Below are 17,710 nucleotides of genomic sequence, written 5' to 3'. Positions count from 1 at the left end.
CCCTTTTGTGAGGGGATGTCCAGTGGCCTACAAATGGGCTTTGGGTCTCCACTCTGCAGTCCCCACCTCATTCACTGTGATATGATTTTTTGTTCTGATGATGCCTGATACCTGATCCCTTCGGCACCTTGTGATCACACAGGCTGGTGTGCTTCTTCCCTGTGGGCTTTGTTGCTTCTGAATTAGATGGCCGCTTGTTTACCTTCAAGCCTTTAAAACCCCAGATGCTATATCTTTTGATAGCTGGGCACCATCAGCTTTCTTCACCACAATTGCTTATTCACCCATTTGTCTTCAGCGATCTTATCAGGGAGGTGAGCACACAATGATATGATTTTTTGTTCTTTGATACCTGATAACTGATCCCTTCAGCACCCCGTGATCACACAGGCTGGTATGGTTCTTCCATGTGGACTTTGTTGCTTCTGAGCTAGATGGCCGCTTGTTTACCTTCAAGCTTTTGAGACCATTTTTTCTTGAACAGGCCCACGTCCTACTCTCCTACCGAAGATGACGAAGATGACGAAGAAGTATCAGACTCTTTCCCTCTTGTTTTGTTTCTTTGTTCCATTTATGTTATACTCAAGAATCAAAAGTATCCCCTTTTATAGTGATAGACCCAAATTTCCCTGAAATCAGCTTATAAAACATATGAGAGGTCTTCAAAAAAGCTTGTTAAAGAATGAAATTTTCCCATAAAATTTTAAAGTATCCCATTCCCCTACATGTGAGGGGACTTCTTAAGAGTTTAGGCAGCAATTTCATTATCTTTTGATTATTTTTCATGACTTTTTTAAAGCCCCTGCATATTAGAAAATGATTAATGTTACTTGTCTCTACACAATTCGGAGGACATGATTATATGCAATCTCCCGAGAACCCTCCATGGACTACTATTCTATAATCGTAGGCAAATTACTCAAGCCTTCCGCATAGTCATTGCCTATTTGCAATCAGATTCACTTGTTGCATTTCTACCACTTTGTTCTGAATCACAGAAAGTAGTATCTCAGCATATTCCCTGTCCTAACGTCGGTTGACTTCAAAATGGGTTTGGCCAGTGAGAGTCAGAGGTGGGGTATTAGAGGGTGGGAGAAAGGGGAAAGTTAAGTTCTATCATCTTCTCCCTCTCACTTTGGGTGGCCTCTCTTCGGGCTAACACATTTCTGAAATTCCAGTTCTCACCTGAGTGTCTCACTCAAGGTCCAGCTTCCTGCTTGACACAGAGTCTGTCTTAATTTGGGGTCCATAAAGGAGCAACACCAGCAAAGTGGACCATATAAATATAGAGATTTACTTCAAGGAAATGATTCATACAATTGAAAAGAAATGACTCACATAATCAGAGTAGCTAACAATCCCCTAATCTGTAGGTCAGGCAGCAAGCTAGAGACTTCTGCTGGCTCATGGGGTTCCAGGAGGCCTGGAAAGTCCCAAATCTGGAGATTTTGGAAGCCTTAAATCCCAAGAACCAGAGGTCTGGTGATAGGAGGAGTGCATGGGAGAGAAGTAGATTAGCCGCTTTACCAGAGTACCAGATGGGCAATAACCATAGGAAACTCCTCTATCTGATTGAGTGATCACATCAGACCACATAATAGAAAGGGACCAGGGATAGAAAGGGTCTTCTGGACCCTGGGATTCTTACACACTAAGCCTTCTCCACACCGAAGGAGCGGTGGTAGCTGACACAGTAGAATCAAGACCCAAAACTCAAAACTCTACCCCCGGAGGCTTGCTTGCGGACTGGGGTACCTCTAGATACTTATCGAGAGCAATTAGATTTGCTGACCTACAGATTTGGGACTGAGTGCAGTGCCTTTGGACTAAAGCATCTGGTAGAGTATCCTAGCCTTTAGGCATTTACCCATGTGCAAAAAAAAAAAAAGAAAGAGCTTTGTAATATTAGCCAAGAAAGACAGAGGCCAAGGTTGGTGTGACTGAGAGGCCAAGGATCAGAGAGAGATGGGCCTATAGGCATTGTGGAAATGAAATCCTCTGATGGAACAAATATATATCATTTCTGATCTCATAATCATAAATATAGTCTGTGAGTATTTCCTTGCAGAGAAGCCTAAAATCCCTTGAGAGGGTAGATTGGTGTCAGAACAGGTAGAGAAGATTAAAAGGTTGAGGCATGCCTGGACTTACAGAACTCCACCTTGGGCTGGTATTGAGTTTTATTCTCCTTCCCCCTTGTGAAGTCAAAGGACGTCAGACTGCTGCCACGCCATCCTTACGAAAACGCAATTCAGTGTCTGCCAAACCACTGAGGACCCTAACCTCATCAACCATTACAGGATCCTAAGTTTATCTCAAAATCTTGATTTTTCTTTATATCTCTCCAAATTAAAATTGATAAACTTGCTTCTTACTGCTACTAAACTCTGGTTAATTCACAGCCCAGTTCTCAAATTTAAAACAATTGCCTGAATTAACTACCAAAAATCAACTTGATGGCAGTGATTTTGGTTTTCAGTTTTAAATACATAGAGAATATTCTATTTTTCTAACAGGACCTTATGTAAGTTCACTTGTCATATATAAAAATGGGAAATGATAGAGTCATTTTGATGATTAAATGACTTAGTTCGTATGACGTGCTCAAAGTATGACAAGGACAAGGCAAATAATTTGTGATAATTTTTTTAGTTGTTGAATTAGCTCTGACTCAACAAAATTGCCTAAATGTTGCCTGCTCCTGCACATCTTTAAAGTCACTGATATACATGAGTGCATTGTGGTAGCCAGTGGGTATTTTCAGTGCCTTCCAATGTAGGGGGATAATTACTATGACAGGTAGATTTATTGGGCCAACCTTGCCAATAAGAACATGTGGAATTAATAAGGTCACAGTTTGATTGGAAGGCAAAGAGATAAGTGGCTCAGCAACCCCCGTCTCTTCTCTCTCTTGCTCTCTGGTGATCAGACTAGTGTGTGGCTGCTAATTCTCTGTCTCAACTTGTGAGCTACACTACCTGTGCAACTGCCAACTCATGGATCATGTCTCTAGAGCTTGAGGTTCCTTTGAGACCTGCTTAGCCATGATTCTGGTGTATACATCACTTGAGCTTGGGACTGTCAGATCGTGTAGTCTTGTTAACTGTTGGCGACCTGTCCCGCTGTTTTCTGCCTGTGGCCTGACTGCCTGCATTGCCTTATGGAAGACTCAGCTGTCTGCTTCCTTGACCTTGGACCCGGCGGCCCTTATGAGTTGAAGGGCTCCCAATAGATTAACTATTCCATGGAAGTGAGTTGAACTGAGCCCTCTGTACTGCTCTGTGAACAAATTAGCTGTTATATTCCTCTATGCTGTGTGTGTGTTTGTGTGTGTGTGTATAAAATCATAAGTGTCCCAGCTTTGTCTCTCTAGAGAACCATGTCTTACACAATTACCCAGTACATTATAAACCAGAAGAAAAACTACATGTGAGTTATTTTTCATTATTATTATTAGAGATTCCTTGCAACCCATAAGTTGATAAGCTAACATCATGAAGATGAACCTCAAGAAGAATTATTCAGATCCGAGCAAATATTCAGAGTGTAGAAAAACAAGACAAGAAACAGAGTTAGGTTAGACCAGATGCCAAATCTGCCAGTCTAACAAGTGATCGGTGGATGATACTGTTGTCATAATTCAATATATCAATCATGTCCAATGACCTTCTCTAGTTGTTCCTAAATAACCATTTTACCTCCAGTTTCAGACACCTGGTGATTATTATGTTCACCCTGAAATGTGCTCTTGAATGTACCATAGCTAACCTAAATGGAAGAAATGACAAAGTAAAGGTGTTAAATAGAAATTTTCAACGTGCAGCTTGTGAAGACAGAGTAACACACTCTGATGAAATATGCCCAAACCTGGAGTTTGAAAGTCAAAAAGGAAGAGCATGCTCAGAATATCACAAGCTGAAATAAGTGAAGTAGAGATTCAATCCTTGAGTAGTAACATTGAAAGATCCTGTGGACAAAATATTGAATGATGTAGGAAATATTGAAAGAAAAAGGACAGAATAAAGAGAGTCACTGTACTAAAAAGAATTGGTTGACAAAAAGAGATAGCATATAATCAAGAACCAAAGGCACTGAATCTGCAGTGAGGGTATTAATAAGAAACCAGACACCAGGAATTGATAGAATACTAATTCAACTATTTCAACAAGCTGATGAAGCTCTGGAAGCACTCACTTACCTAAGCCAAGAAATTTGTAAGATTGCCAACTTATTGGCAGAGATCCATCTTTTTATCCACTGCAAAGGAAGGTGACCCAATGAGTGTAGGCATTATTGAACGCTATCATTAATACCACAAGTAAGAACATTTTTTGCAGCAGATCATTTAACAATAGTTGCACCACCACATTGACAGAGAACTGCCAGAAATTGCAGCTGGATTCAGAAGAAGATGTGGGACAAAGGTTATCATTACTAATGTCAGATGGATCTTGGCTGAAAGAACAGAATATAAGAAAGATGTTTACTTGTGTTTCATGGACTATGCAAAGAAATTCAACTCTGTGGATCATAACACGACAGCTAGCTCTGAGAAGATGATAATTTCAGAACATTTCATTATGCTCATACAGAACCTGTACATGGACCAAGAGGCCATCATTTGGACAGAACAAGAGAACATTTTGTGATTTAAAATCAGGAAAGGTGTGCATCTTGGTTATATCCTTTCACAATTCTTGTACAATCTGTATGCTGAGCAACTAATCTGAAGGAAAATTAAGCATCATGATTGGAGGAATGTTCGTTAACAACCTGCAATGCTCAAATGACACATTATTATTAGTTGAGATTTAATAACTATATCATAGCATTCCATATTTCGATCATATCAGGGAGAATTGTACAATTGCTACCACAAAGAGTTTCCAAACATTTTTTTTCTACATGAACTCTCTGACATGGTCTCGCTTTTATACCGCCTCCCCACCACTGTACCTCTGAACCCCTTATTCTATTTGCTGTCCATATAGGTTCATCAATCCTGATGGTTTTATCTACCAAAAACCAGAAACTCATATAACACAGTTTCAAGAGGGTGACCTCCATTGACATAACACCTCTGAGATACACATTAATATGAACAAACAAAAGCCAAAGAAAATAATACAAACCAAAAATACACAAAATTTTTGAAACCAGATCAGGTCCAGCTGGCACCACAAGGGGTATCTTCTGACAGAGTTTTAACTGTGTGGGTCATATTTATGCCTTTGATCTTCTATACTCCTCTCTCCCACACCCTCTGTTTAGTGACCACTTTCCTCCCATCCCTCAATTTTAGATATGGGGAGTTCTCTGGAGACTTATTTCCTATGTAGTCCCACAAATGAATCTTGGGCTCATTGTCATCCATTGCCTTCTGCCCACCGGGTTCTCACAATTTAGACTCTGATACTGATCCCTCCTTTTTCGACATAATGGGTTCCAATTCTTTGGTGACTGATGATGGTGTGCTTCTTCCATGTTGAAGAAATTGACATCTTATTTGACATCTCACTTAACTGGCTGCTTGTTTGGAGACAAGTCTTTTAGGACCCCAGATGGTCTTTTATCTGCTAGTTGGACACCATCTAAATTCTTCACCACATTTTGCTATAGCACCTATTCCTGAGAGCGAGTATCCAGCACGGCCAATGATGTAAAAATTGCTCTTAAGTTGGTGCTAGAATTTAGTGCGCGCTCAAAACCCATTCCTGGATCTATGCTTTTTTTTTTTAATTTGCTGTAACTTTGGTAGTTAATACATATGTCATATCATTCCATAGTTCAATCACATCAAACAGAATTGTATGATTGCCTCCATAATCAGTCTCCAAACATACTTTTCCTTCCTGGACTCCTTGACGTCATCTCCCTCTTATTGCCCCCATCCCACTATATTCCCCCTCCCCACAAACCCTTGGTATATTTGCTTTCCTTATAGGCTCAACATCCCTGGGTTTCATTTGCCCAAAACAGAAAAACAAATAAGAGAGCTTCAAGAGCATGAGCCCCCATGGCAATCCACCGCTGAGATACACCCTAATATGAGCGAGCATAAGCAAAATATAACAGAATGCCCATCACAGGATTGCTGGAATAATATGTATCTTAATCCAGCCTACAGAACATCGATGTAGCAGCACCTTCTTGTTTGTTCACCAACCCACAGGACACCAGTCTTGGTACAGCTGTCCTCTGCTTCCTCAAACACCATGTATTTTCCAGCTTAAATCCTCGAGTTCCAAGTGTGTTTGTGGTAGAGTCCAGTTCACTCAGTGCAGTTCTCTAGGGGGTCTCACCGATGTCCCTCTGGGGTATGATGTGCACCCTGAAGATCCAGGATTCAGTGTCCCAGTTTTCCACTGCCCCCTAACTGGTTTCCCAGGATCCCCTCAGACACCCTAGTTCAAGGTTGCCCACCAGCTGCATGCCACTAAAGGCCCTCCCTACCTAATGCAACCCAACGTATCCTCATTCCCTCCTGCCCCCACCTGGAGGTCAGCTCTCCCTCACTTCCTCCCAACAGACATGTACCTATGCTCCCCCAAACATGGTTGCTCCCTCTCCCCCACTCCTACCCTGCACTTCTCAGCAGTAAAGCCTCACCCCTCTGAAAAAGCCGCCTTTCTCTCCAGGGGACCTCACCCCAGATCCACAAATCAACGACTGAGCGACCATTTGATGGCAGTTACCTGGAGTGGATGATGTACGGTTGGCTCTTTACCAGGCTGTCTGGTCCCCGGCCAGAAGACTGGATGCCTCGCAAGCTTGAACTTGTGCCCACTCTGCTGCTTGTTCCTACCGCAGCAGAGTCATACACTTTTTGTCCTTTTGTGCTTGACTAACTTCACTCCATATAATGTCTTCCCCTTCCCCGCATGACTTGGGGTGTTTCATTGCTGTTTTTTAGGGATGTATAGTATTCCATTGTGTGTATATACCAGAGTTGGGGTTTTTTAAATCCACTCTTCTACTGATGGGAATTTAAGCTGTTTCCAGCTTCTTGCTATTGTGAAATGTGCTGTGAAGTGTGGTCTATTTCTTATTTTGTTTGGGTATATGCCAAGTAACAGTATTGCTGGATCATATGGTAGGTCAATTGCCATCTGTTTTAGGTACTGCCATATCACCCTCCACAGTGCCTGTACATATTCACAAGTCCACCAGCTGTGGGTAAGAGTTCTTGTCTCGCCACTCTCTTTCCAACATGTGCCGTTCTCGGGTTTGGTTTTTATAATCTCAATTTTCAGTTTGGGGGCTATAGTTATGGTATCTCGTGGTTATTTGACTTGCAATTCCTGGATGTCTAAAGAACGGGAACATTTCCTCATGTGTTTATTAGCCATTCAAGTGTCATCCTTTGTGAATTGTCAAAAGATACATTTTTGTTGGCTGAAAGCCAAGAGGACCTGAAGCACTTGCTGCTGAAGATCAAGAATTGCAGATTTCAGGGTGAATTACAACCTAATGTAAAGAACACAACATCCTCACACCTGGAATAATAGACAGCATCATGATAAAAGGAGAAAAAAAGTTGAAGTTGTCAAGGATTTAATATTGTTGAGATTCACAATCAATGCCCATAAAACCAAGAGTCATGAAATCAAATGATATATTTCATTGGCAAATCTGTACAAGACCTTTTTAAAATGTTGAAGAACAAGGATGTCACTTTGAGTACTAATGTGCATCTGTAGTTGGACATTGAATAAGGAAGACCAGAGAAGAATTGATTGACTTGAATTACAGTGTTCGCCAAAAGTATTGAAAGGACCATGGACATTCAGAAGAACGAACAGATCTGTCTTGGAAGAAAAGCAGCCATAGTGCTCTTGAGAAATGAGAATGGAAACCTTGCTTCGCAAGTCCTGAGACTTGTCAGGAGAGAAGCAACCTGGAAAAGGGCATCGTGATCACAAGACAGGAGATGGAAAACGGTCAAAACCACGAACTGACGCAGTGGCTGCAAGAAGGGATCCCGACATAGCCATCGTGAGGACGGTGAGGACCAGGCAGGATTTTGTTCAGCTGCCCACAGGGTCCCCATGAGTCCGAACCAACTCCATGACACTTAATAAGAACAACCTTTGAACCGTCGGAAGACACAAAGTCCAAGGGTAAAGGTGTTTGATTCTCTGAAACACTTCTTTATGGATCGGCTGAAGGTTTGCAGAGCAGAGAGGTTCTTCATCCAATCATTCATACACATTTTATTTCACGTCATGGTGGAATCCCCACAATATATCATCACTTATTCCACTTCTTCCTACTGTTTCCTCTTCCCAGTGCTCCTTCTTTCCTAACCCTTCTGAAGTTTGCCCTTGATCACAAAGGGTTGATTATTCTAAAGTGTACATGTGTGGGTTTGGGCTGAAAGTTGTACCATAGGGGAAGGCTCCGTTCCAAAAGGTAACCAAGTGTCATCATCTTGGGGGCTCCATCAGGCTCTGAGAAGTAGCCCTGTCTTTTTCATGATTTTGAGTTTTGTGCCGCATTCTTCTCCTAGTCTGTCTAGGAATGTGATCTCTCTCCGAGGAGTTGGTAATGGTGGCTGAGCCCATTTGTTCTTCCGGTCTCGGTCATGTATACTCATGTTCATATGATCCTACAGTCCATTGGACCCACTGTTTCCAAGTGTCCTTGCTTTTCTACATTTGTCTCTCCCCCTCATAGAAAGAGACCATTAGTTGTACCTTAGATATCTGCTCACAATTTTTTCTCTATGTCTTTTTAAAATGCTTACAACTGATATGCAAAATCAGAACTGTATTACCATTAAAGCCATGTTATGGCATGTAGGAAAGAAATAACAAAAATTGCTAAGTATTAGCATAAATTATTCATTTTTGAATTCTGGTTAACCAACTTTATATTGCATGATGCTCACTAAGAATAATTCAATGATTTATAAGCAAAATTTAAAGTAACAAAATTAACATATATTTTTCTAAAGTCTAGGCTTTCAGAGAATGATTTTAGCCTATTTGGTTTGCCTGTTTGGTTTGGAGTCAATGGGATTTTCAAGTGATCGACACATTTGTTTGCTAAATAAAGGCTTGGAAATTTGAGTCCATGCAAGGACACCTGAGCAGAAAGCCCTGGTGATCGACGGCTGCATAATTAGTTGCTGAAAACCCTGTGGAGCACAGTTTTAACCCTGACACTTATGAGATCTCTGTAAGTTGACTAAATGGTAATTTATTCATGTTTTCATCATCTTTCAAATTAGTTATAAATACAATAATCTACTATTGCCTTGGCATATGCGCTTGTTTATCAAGAATGTCACATGGAATATTCTTATGGTAAGATTAGCTGGATGTTTACATTAAAATCTAATATTGCTTCTTTTTCGTTGTTACATCACCCAAACCCCAAAACACATGGCCATCAAATAGTTTCCTATAGGACAGGACAAAGTGCTCCCTAAAGTTTCTGAAACTTTATACCTGTCCATGAGCAGATGATTTCCCTTTTCCTGTGGAGGAGTTTGTGGGTTTGAACTTCTGGCCTTGAAGTTAGCAGCCCAATATGTGCCACCAAAGTTCCTTTGTGCTACCACAACATGCCTTAATGCTGTGGGAATTCTTCATTTTCTGGTCATTTGTCATTATTACTCTGGGTTCTATTTTGATGGAAGTATAGGATTCAAAACTAAAGCACTTCATTACTAAGCAAAAGGTTAGTAGTTAGCAGCACTTCACTACTAACCATCCAGCACCCATGCAGTAGACAAGATTTATGATCGTCTTCCAAATGGGCACAGCCTTGAAAATCCTTTAGATGTAGAAAGAATGAAAAGAAAATGTGATGGATAACTAGAGTTATTGATCAAAAAGAATTGTTCAACAATGGCCCTGCAACTAATCTGAAGAGATGGACTATATGAAGAAAAATGTCATCAGGATTGGAAAAAGGCTTACCCACCTATAATAGGCAAATGATACAACTATGCTTGCTGAAAATGAGGTGGATGTGAAGCGTTTGCTGATGGAGATCAAGAATTGCAGCCATCCAAAAGACATTTATAGAGGTATAAATACAGGCAAATACGTATGTAAATATATTTTTATATAATGATATGGATATAGGTCTATGTACACAAACTTTTATGTTAAGTATTAAGGAAGCAGACAGACATTGGGCCTCTACTCAAGTACACCCCCAATGCAAGAACACTTTGTCCTAATAACCTGGCATTCTGTGATGCTCACCTTCCCTACACAATCAGTGAAGACAATCTGGCTACATAAGCAAATGTGGTGAAGAAAACTGATGGTGCCCGGCTATTAAAAGATATAGTGTCTTAAAGACGATGATAAACAAGCAGAAATCTAGCTGGGAAGTAACAAAGCCCACATGGAAAAAGCACACCAGCCCCTGTGATCAAGAGGTGTCCACAGGTTCCGGTATCAGGAATCAGAAGACCCAAAACAAACATTCATGTCAATGCAAATGGAGGTGGGTGGGGACAGGGTGGGGACCCAAAGCCCATCTGTAGACAATTGAACATCCCCTCATAGAAGAAGCACAGGGAAGGGATGAATCAATCAGAGTGCATTATAGCACTGATGAAATATAAAACATCCCTCTAGTTCTTTAATGCTTCTTCCCCTGCACTGTCATGATCTCTGTTCTACCTTACAAATCCACCTAGACCAGAGCAAGTACACTGGTACAGATAAGAGCTCTGGATACGCAGAATCCAGGAGAGATAAACCCCTCAGTAACAATAATGGGAGTAGCGATGCCATGAGGGTAGGGGGAAGGTGGGGGGAGAAGGGGGAACCGATCACAATGATCAACATATAACACACATACCCCCTGTGCCACCCAGGATGACCAACAATAGAAACATGGGTGAATGGAGACAGTATATGGTGTAAGATTTGAAAATAATAATAATTTATAGTTTATAAAGGGTTCATGAGGATGGGAAGGTGGGGGAGAGTGAAAAACTGAGAAGCTGATGCCAAGGGCTCAAGTAGAATGAGAATATTTTGAAAAGGATGATGACAACATATATACAGATCTGCTTGAAACAATGGATGCATGGATTGTTATAAGAGCTGCAGGAGCTCCCCCAAAATGATAGATTTAAAAAAGAAAAACAAAGAATTGCAGCTTTCACTGTGTTGTTTCTTGGTTTTCAATAAATGAAACCCAGGGACATTGAGCCTATAAAAAAGAAAATATAACAAGGATTTCAGGGGGAGGGCAGACCTAGAGGGGTGTCTCATCTTGGTGTACACAGAGGATCTTTGAGATAGAACCAACGACTTCCCAGCACTTGGCAAAGATCGGAGCACCCAGGGCTACCCATGAAGAAGGATTCAACATGGGCAAGGATCTGATACGGACTTTTCACCTCTAGAATTCTAATGACAAGAGATGATTGTGTTCTTTAAAACTAGGCACTTGAGGCATTTGTGTTGTAGCATCATGAGGTAGCTAAGATTCTATGCCTCTTAGGTATCATGCATCACGGTTATGGTTCTTCTTTGAATATTTGAAGTAGAAAAAAATTAAACAAAAACACTTTCCTTGTGCAAGTGGCCTTTAAAAGCTAATATGTACTGTACAGAGCTCTAATATAGGCTATAAGATAGTTGAGCCTTTAAAGCATAAATTAAGTGAAATAAATCAGACATAAAAAGACAAATATATATCATTCTATTTTTATGAAACATCTAGAGTTGGAAAATTAATAACTTTACAGCAGGTTAAAGGGTACTAGAGGCTGAGTTTGTTTGTCGTAATGAAAACTCTTTAGAAATAGTGGTGATGGTTGTACAACACTGTGAATATAATCAATATCAGAAAATTGTACATTCAAAATAGCTAAAATGATACATTTTGTGTCGTATATATCTTATCACAATAGTGTTTTATAATATATAATTTTAAAAGCTATTTGAGCTCGAGGTTTAGAAAAGATTTTGCACTGTATAGAAAAAAAATAGAGTTCTAGAAATGTGTGCAGGAGAAAACTAAAGCAGAGAATTTAGTTCTGTTCTACCTTCTCTATTGTTGAAAGAGATCAAAGATGAACTATTTGAAAGTACTCTCAAAATTTTAAAGGGAAAATATAATGCATGATATTATGAGTGTTAGAAATTTTAGATATTAGAAATTGGCCCTGTTAAACATAGTGTTGTTTAAGAAATACAATTGTATTGACGTAATAATCCTACCATATATTCATTTAAGTTCTATCACATACCATCCTATTAAACCTAATGTTTGTCATAAGTGTTGGGCTGCAAGGTCGGGGGTTCAATTCTACTAGCTTTTTCCCATAAATATTTACAGTCTGAGAGACCCTACACAGGTTCACTGTAGATTGGAATCAATCCAGTGATAGTGGGGACCACTCCATGAGACGAGGCAGGACACAATTTATATTGATTCCAAATCCCATTACTGTTGAGATAACCCCAATTCATAGCAAACCCAAGGAAAGAGTAGAGCTTCCCCATGGGATTTTTTCAAGGCTGAAAATCTTTATAGAAGCAGACTACTCCATCTTTCTCCCACCAACCTATGGTTAGCAGCCTAGCATATCAAGCACTGTACAGCATTGAATCTCAGAGGAGGTGGGTGACTTGCAACATGGCCAACATTGTGGTAAAAATTGTAAGTAGAATGGTTCAGAAACTATCTATTAGGTAGAGAAAAGTAAAGCACTCAGGCCTTTGGCTCCCAGTCAATGCCTTAAATTTGAATAATTACTGTCACCAAGTCAAACCTGATGTATCGTGGCCCTACAGGACATTGTTGAACCGCTCCTGTGAGTTTCTGAGGCTGTAACTGGTTATGGAGGCAGAAAGCCTCAACTTTCTCCCACAGAGCAGTTGGTGGCTCTCAAACTGCTGACTTTATAGTTAGCAGTTCAAGATGTAATCCACTACGTCACCAGGACTCCTTTGGCATACACTGATTTAATGAGTGTAATGGAGTTGCCAAATCTCACTTACTTTAATTGGTCAACAAGAAATTTAAAATACATGCTGCTATATTTATTTAGCACTCATTTATGTAGATTTCATCACATGTACATCTTATGTTATAGGCTTATGTCAATCCTTAAATTTATCTTTTTCCATCTTCCAAACATAAATGATGTAATACTATTTGTCACATGGCATGATGGGATTAGCACACAAAACCAGACAGACACGAACAGAAAAGTTTCAATAGCATTACAAATGTTTAGCAATTTTGCCAAATAAGGAGAATTTGATCCACTTTGTGTAGAATAAAGTGCCTTTGTGATGGTCTACATACAACCCCCTCCCAGGGGGATGGACAATGGAAAAATGGGTGAAGGGAGAAATAGGTCAGTATAAGACATGAAAAAAATGTATAAAATATCAAGGGTTCATAAGGGAGGGAGGGGTGGATGGCGGGGGTGGGGAGAGGAAAATGAGGAGCTGATACCAATGGCTCAAGTAGAAAGAAAATGTTTTGAAAATGATGATGGCAGCATATGTATAAATGTGCTTGACACAATGGATGTATGGATTGTGATAAGAGCTATACGAGCCCCCAATAAAATGATTTTTTTTTAAAAGACGGAAAGAAACCAAGTGTCTTTCATATAAACTGATGGTCACTTTCTACCTGTTTTGTTTTGTTTTTTGCTTTCTGGACCATGGACAAAGATAACAAACGTACCTGCAATGAGCTTGCAACCGGATGGGAAGTCAGCTACAGAAAACGAATGTGGTAATGTACAATTCCATTTGGAACACATGACTTCCAGAATGACACAAGCTCATTGTTGTGACATCATTGAAAATCTAGTGGGAGAAGCAAACCTACAGACAATGGAAGTCCAGAGATTTCTAAGAAATATAAATAGGTACTGGAATCCAGAGGAAGGAGAAACAGACTCAATTTGGCAAAATAAACAGAAGTTTCCCATGAAAGGTGACAGTTACTATAGGTCTTGGTGGATAAAGAATGAGAGTAGAATTGATGGCATTAGCCTACTTGACTTTTCCTTCAAATTTGCTTCACAGAAACTGAAAACTAGAAGTAGATTTTCAAGGACATACAAGGTTGTTTTAAACCAATACCTACATATGGCAATCAGGAAGTCCTGTAGCCAGAGACCCTACAGCATCCAGGCTGGGACTAAAGGGAAGAAAACAAAGCAAAACCTCCATAAAGATAAATGACAGTTCTTGAAACTTGCATAATCTTCTTTCCGTTTATTTGGAAGTAACCATAGCTATCTCTGGTAGTGCTGAGCAAATAATCAGAGAAGCTGGATTATATGAAGGACAGTGTGGTATCAGGGTTGGAGAAAGGCTTATTAACAACCAGCAATGTGCAGATGATTCAACCTCGCTTGCTGAAATTTGGGAGGACTTGAAGCACAAGCTGATGAATATCAAGGATTGCAGCCTTCAGTATGAATCCTTACTGAATACTTTACATCCATACCTAAAAAGTCAACGTAAAGAAGGCAAAAATCACACAACTGGACCAGTAGGTAATATCATGATGAGGGGCGAAAAGATTGAAGTTTTCACGGCTCTCATTGTGCTTGGATCCACAATCAATGCTCATTCAGGTGGCGGGCAAGAGATAAAACAATGCATGGCATTGGGCAAATCTGCGGCACAAGACCTTTCTAAATGTTGAAAAGCAAGGGTGTTACTTTGAGGACTAAGGTGTGCCTGACTCAAGCCATGGTATTTTCAATCGTCTCACACGCATGGGAAAGTTGGCCATTGAATAAGGAACACCAAAGAAACAGCAATGCCTCTCAACCCTGGTGTCGGTGAAGACGAGGGAAAGAACCATGGGCTGTCAAAAGAACAAGGAGATCTGTCTTGAAAGAGGTGTAGCCAGAATACGCCTTAGAGCAGTGGTTCTCAGCCTTCCTAAGGCCACGACTCTTGAGTACAGTTCCTTATGTTGTGGTGATCCCCAACCATACAATTATTATCCATGCTACTTCATCACTGTAAGTTTGCTACTGTTATGAATCGAGTGACCTGTGTGAATGGGTCACAGGGGTGGCGACCCACAAGTTGAGAACCGCTGCCTTAGAGGCAGGGAGAGTGAAACTTCAAGTCACATATTTTAAAGATGTTATCAGACCAGTCTCTGAAGAAAGCCATCACCTTGGCAATGTGGAGGGGCAGTGAGAAAAGGGCAGCGAAGGCCCTTTGACACAATGGCTGCAACGTAAGGATAACAACTGTGAGGACGGTGCGGGCCCAGGCCGTGCTTCTCTGTCGTACATAGGGTGGCGGTGGGTGAGAAACCATTCGAGGGACCTACCCAAAACAACATACTGGTAGCAAGGTCACTTTTTCAAACCCACTTCTCGGGAGAAGGACAGGCTGTCTGCTCTTCTGAAGGTTTACAGCCTTAGGAACTCCATAGAGTCAGAATTGATTTGATGGCAGTGGGCTTGGTGTGTATAGTACGAGGCAGATTCTGGAAACTTTTTTTTTTTTTTTAAAGAGACCAGTACTTTTCATTAGATGTGTCAAATATATTGATGGGGGAGGGTAGCTCACTCTCTTAGCCCATGAAGGGGCTGTTAATTTTTGTGTGAATCTTGAAGAAAAGCAAAAATGTCAAATACACCCTCTCTTTTATCTCTAGAATGGACTCCTTTAAATTCCCCATGCTTGCTGAATATGTGGCTAGCGAGCTGGAGAAAAAGACACTTTAGAAATCGTTCTGATAGGGGTGGGAAGCGGTAGCGTTGTTGGTGCTGATCCGTATTCAGGAGTAGTGTCTGTGATCCAGGACTGACGCTGCTCGCTTCCCTTTCTGTGAGCAGGTTATCTTTTTGTATGTGGTTCTAATCCTCTAGCTCCTCTCCTCCCCACCCATTTTCTAACTTACTCCATCCTTCCATTTATTCTGTCAGCTGCCAGGTAAATTTCCAATACATTCATTTCCTTTGGAAAGGCAGAATTGATTTCTATCATGTATAACATAGTACCCTGATTTTTCTTGAGTAAAAAAATGTATAATGCAATTGTATCTCAGAGTGCTTCTATTGATAGGAAAAGCACTTTAAGAATGCCCTAAAAATTGCCAAGTGACAAGTGATTGTACCCCGAAGAAAAATGCTTTTATGGTTGAATATGAAAGAAGGTACATTAAGTTGAGTAGCTCACATGGTCTCCCAGGCCCAAAGAGGTGAAATTCCACAAGTGTATGCAATGCTAAAATTTGCTAATTACATAATCAAACATGGCTGGTTAATTATACAACTTGTTCTGTAGTTGTGATTAGTAGGAATGAAACTAGAATAGAGGCATGAGCACTTTAACTGCATAAGGATTGAATTAAAAACAAGAACATTACAAAAGCAAATGCACCCACTAATTTATTCATACTAAGAACATTGAAGAAATATATTTATGTGGTAAGTGAAGGGAGACATAAATAGAGCAAAACAGAAGCTTTGTCCTCAATAAATGCATAATATATGAAGAAGTCATCATGTAAAACCTTTATATGATGTAGTTATTGGAGTTATCTACAACATTTCATGGACTTCTATACTAGTTTTCTAAGCTACATATCACAAATTCAGTGGCTTAAAATAACATTTATTATTTCACATTTTACATGGGTTACACCTAGCCCAGACGCACAATCAAGGAGTTGATTTAGACTAGCGTTTCCTCTGAAATGGAAACTTTCTTTCAAGGTCATGTGATTACTGGCAGAATACACTTTCTTTTGACTATTTAGCTATGGAAGTCAGTGATTTTCTTTAAGGTGAGGAGGAAAGAGAGCATTAGACTTCCTTTATCTCTGACCTCTATACCTTTCTTTTAGCCCCACTTGGTGGGTCAGACCCACCCAGAATAAGCTACATGTGGAATAATTGTGAGTGGCCCAGCACTGGGCAGTGGTTTGTGCTATTGCTCTGAGTCACAACCGACTCAACAGCACTTAACAACAACGAAACCAACACTATGGTCCTTAATCATGTTTGCAAAAATCTCCATTTTTTCCCATAGGACATCATCTCAATAGGCCCAAACTCCAGACTCCATTGGTTAGAAGCAAGATACAGGTCCTACTCATGCTCAAGGGAAGGGAATGATTTAAGGATATGAGTCCTTGGGAGACACCTCAGAATGCTTCCTACTACAAATTGGCAGTGGCTTCGGTCATAAATGTATGAAAAATATGATAATCGAATGAGTGGCAAGCCAAAGAAAAGTCACTCAAAGTATGAAATTGAAGTAAAGGGTTTCCTTCACCTTCGGGAGTCAAATCTTTAACCAGATCTCCAAGGGAAAGTTGGAGGCCTTTTCTGTGCTACTCAACAGAGATCTTTTGATTACAGAGTTTAGTCCAGGGCCTACAATAAGATTTTGTTTTTAATGGATCTATAGCCTAAGAGAAGAACTAGAAAAGGACTTGGTTCCTCTCCAATTTATATTGGGAAGCATTTAGATTATCAGTGGTTCAATCCTGCATACCCTTTTCCCTACTGTATTTATCCTCTTTTCCCAAGCCCTTACATTTCACTAGATCCTTCTATATGTTCCTTTCCAGGGATACTTTAGAGAAATGATTGAAACTTTGTAGCACAATTTCAATTTAGTATTATCAACTTTATACTGTATAAAATTAGGGCTGGAGTAACCTGAAAATTATGAAATTCCTATGTGAATTTCACTAATAAGTCCAGAAGTCATCTATTTAGTCATAA

Source organism: Echinops telfairi, unplaced genomic scaffold (genome assembly GCF_000313985.2).
Source record: "Echinops telfairi isolate 266 unplaced genomic scaffold, ASM31398v2 ScPeMD7_7469;HRSCAF=8507_0, whole genome shotgun sequence".
Lineage (NCBI taxonomy): Eukaryota > Metazoa > Chordata > Mammalia > Afrosoricida > Tenrecidae > Echinops > Echinops telfairi.
Note: the sequence above shows the minus strand (reverse complement) of the source record.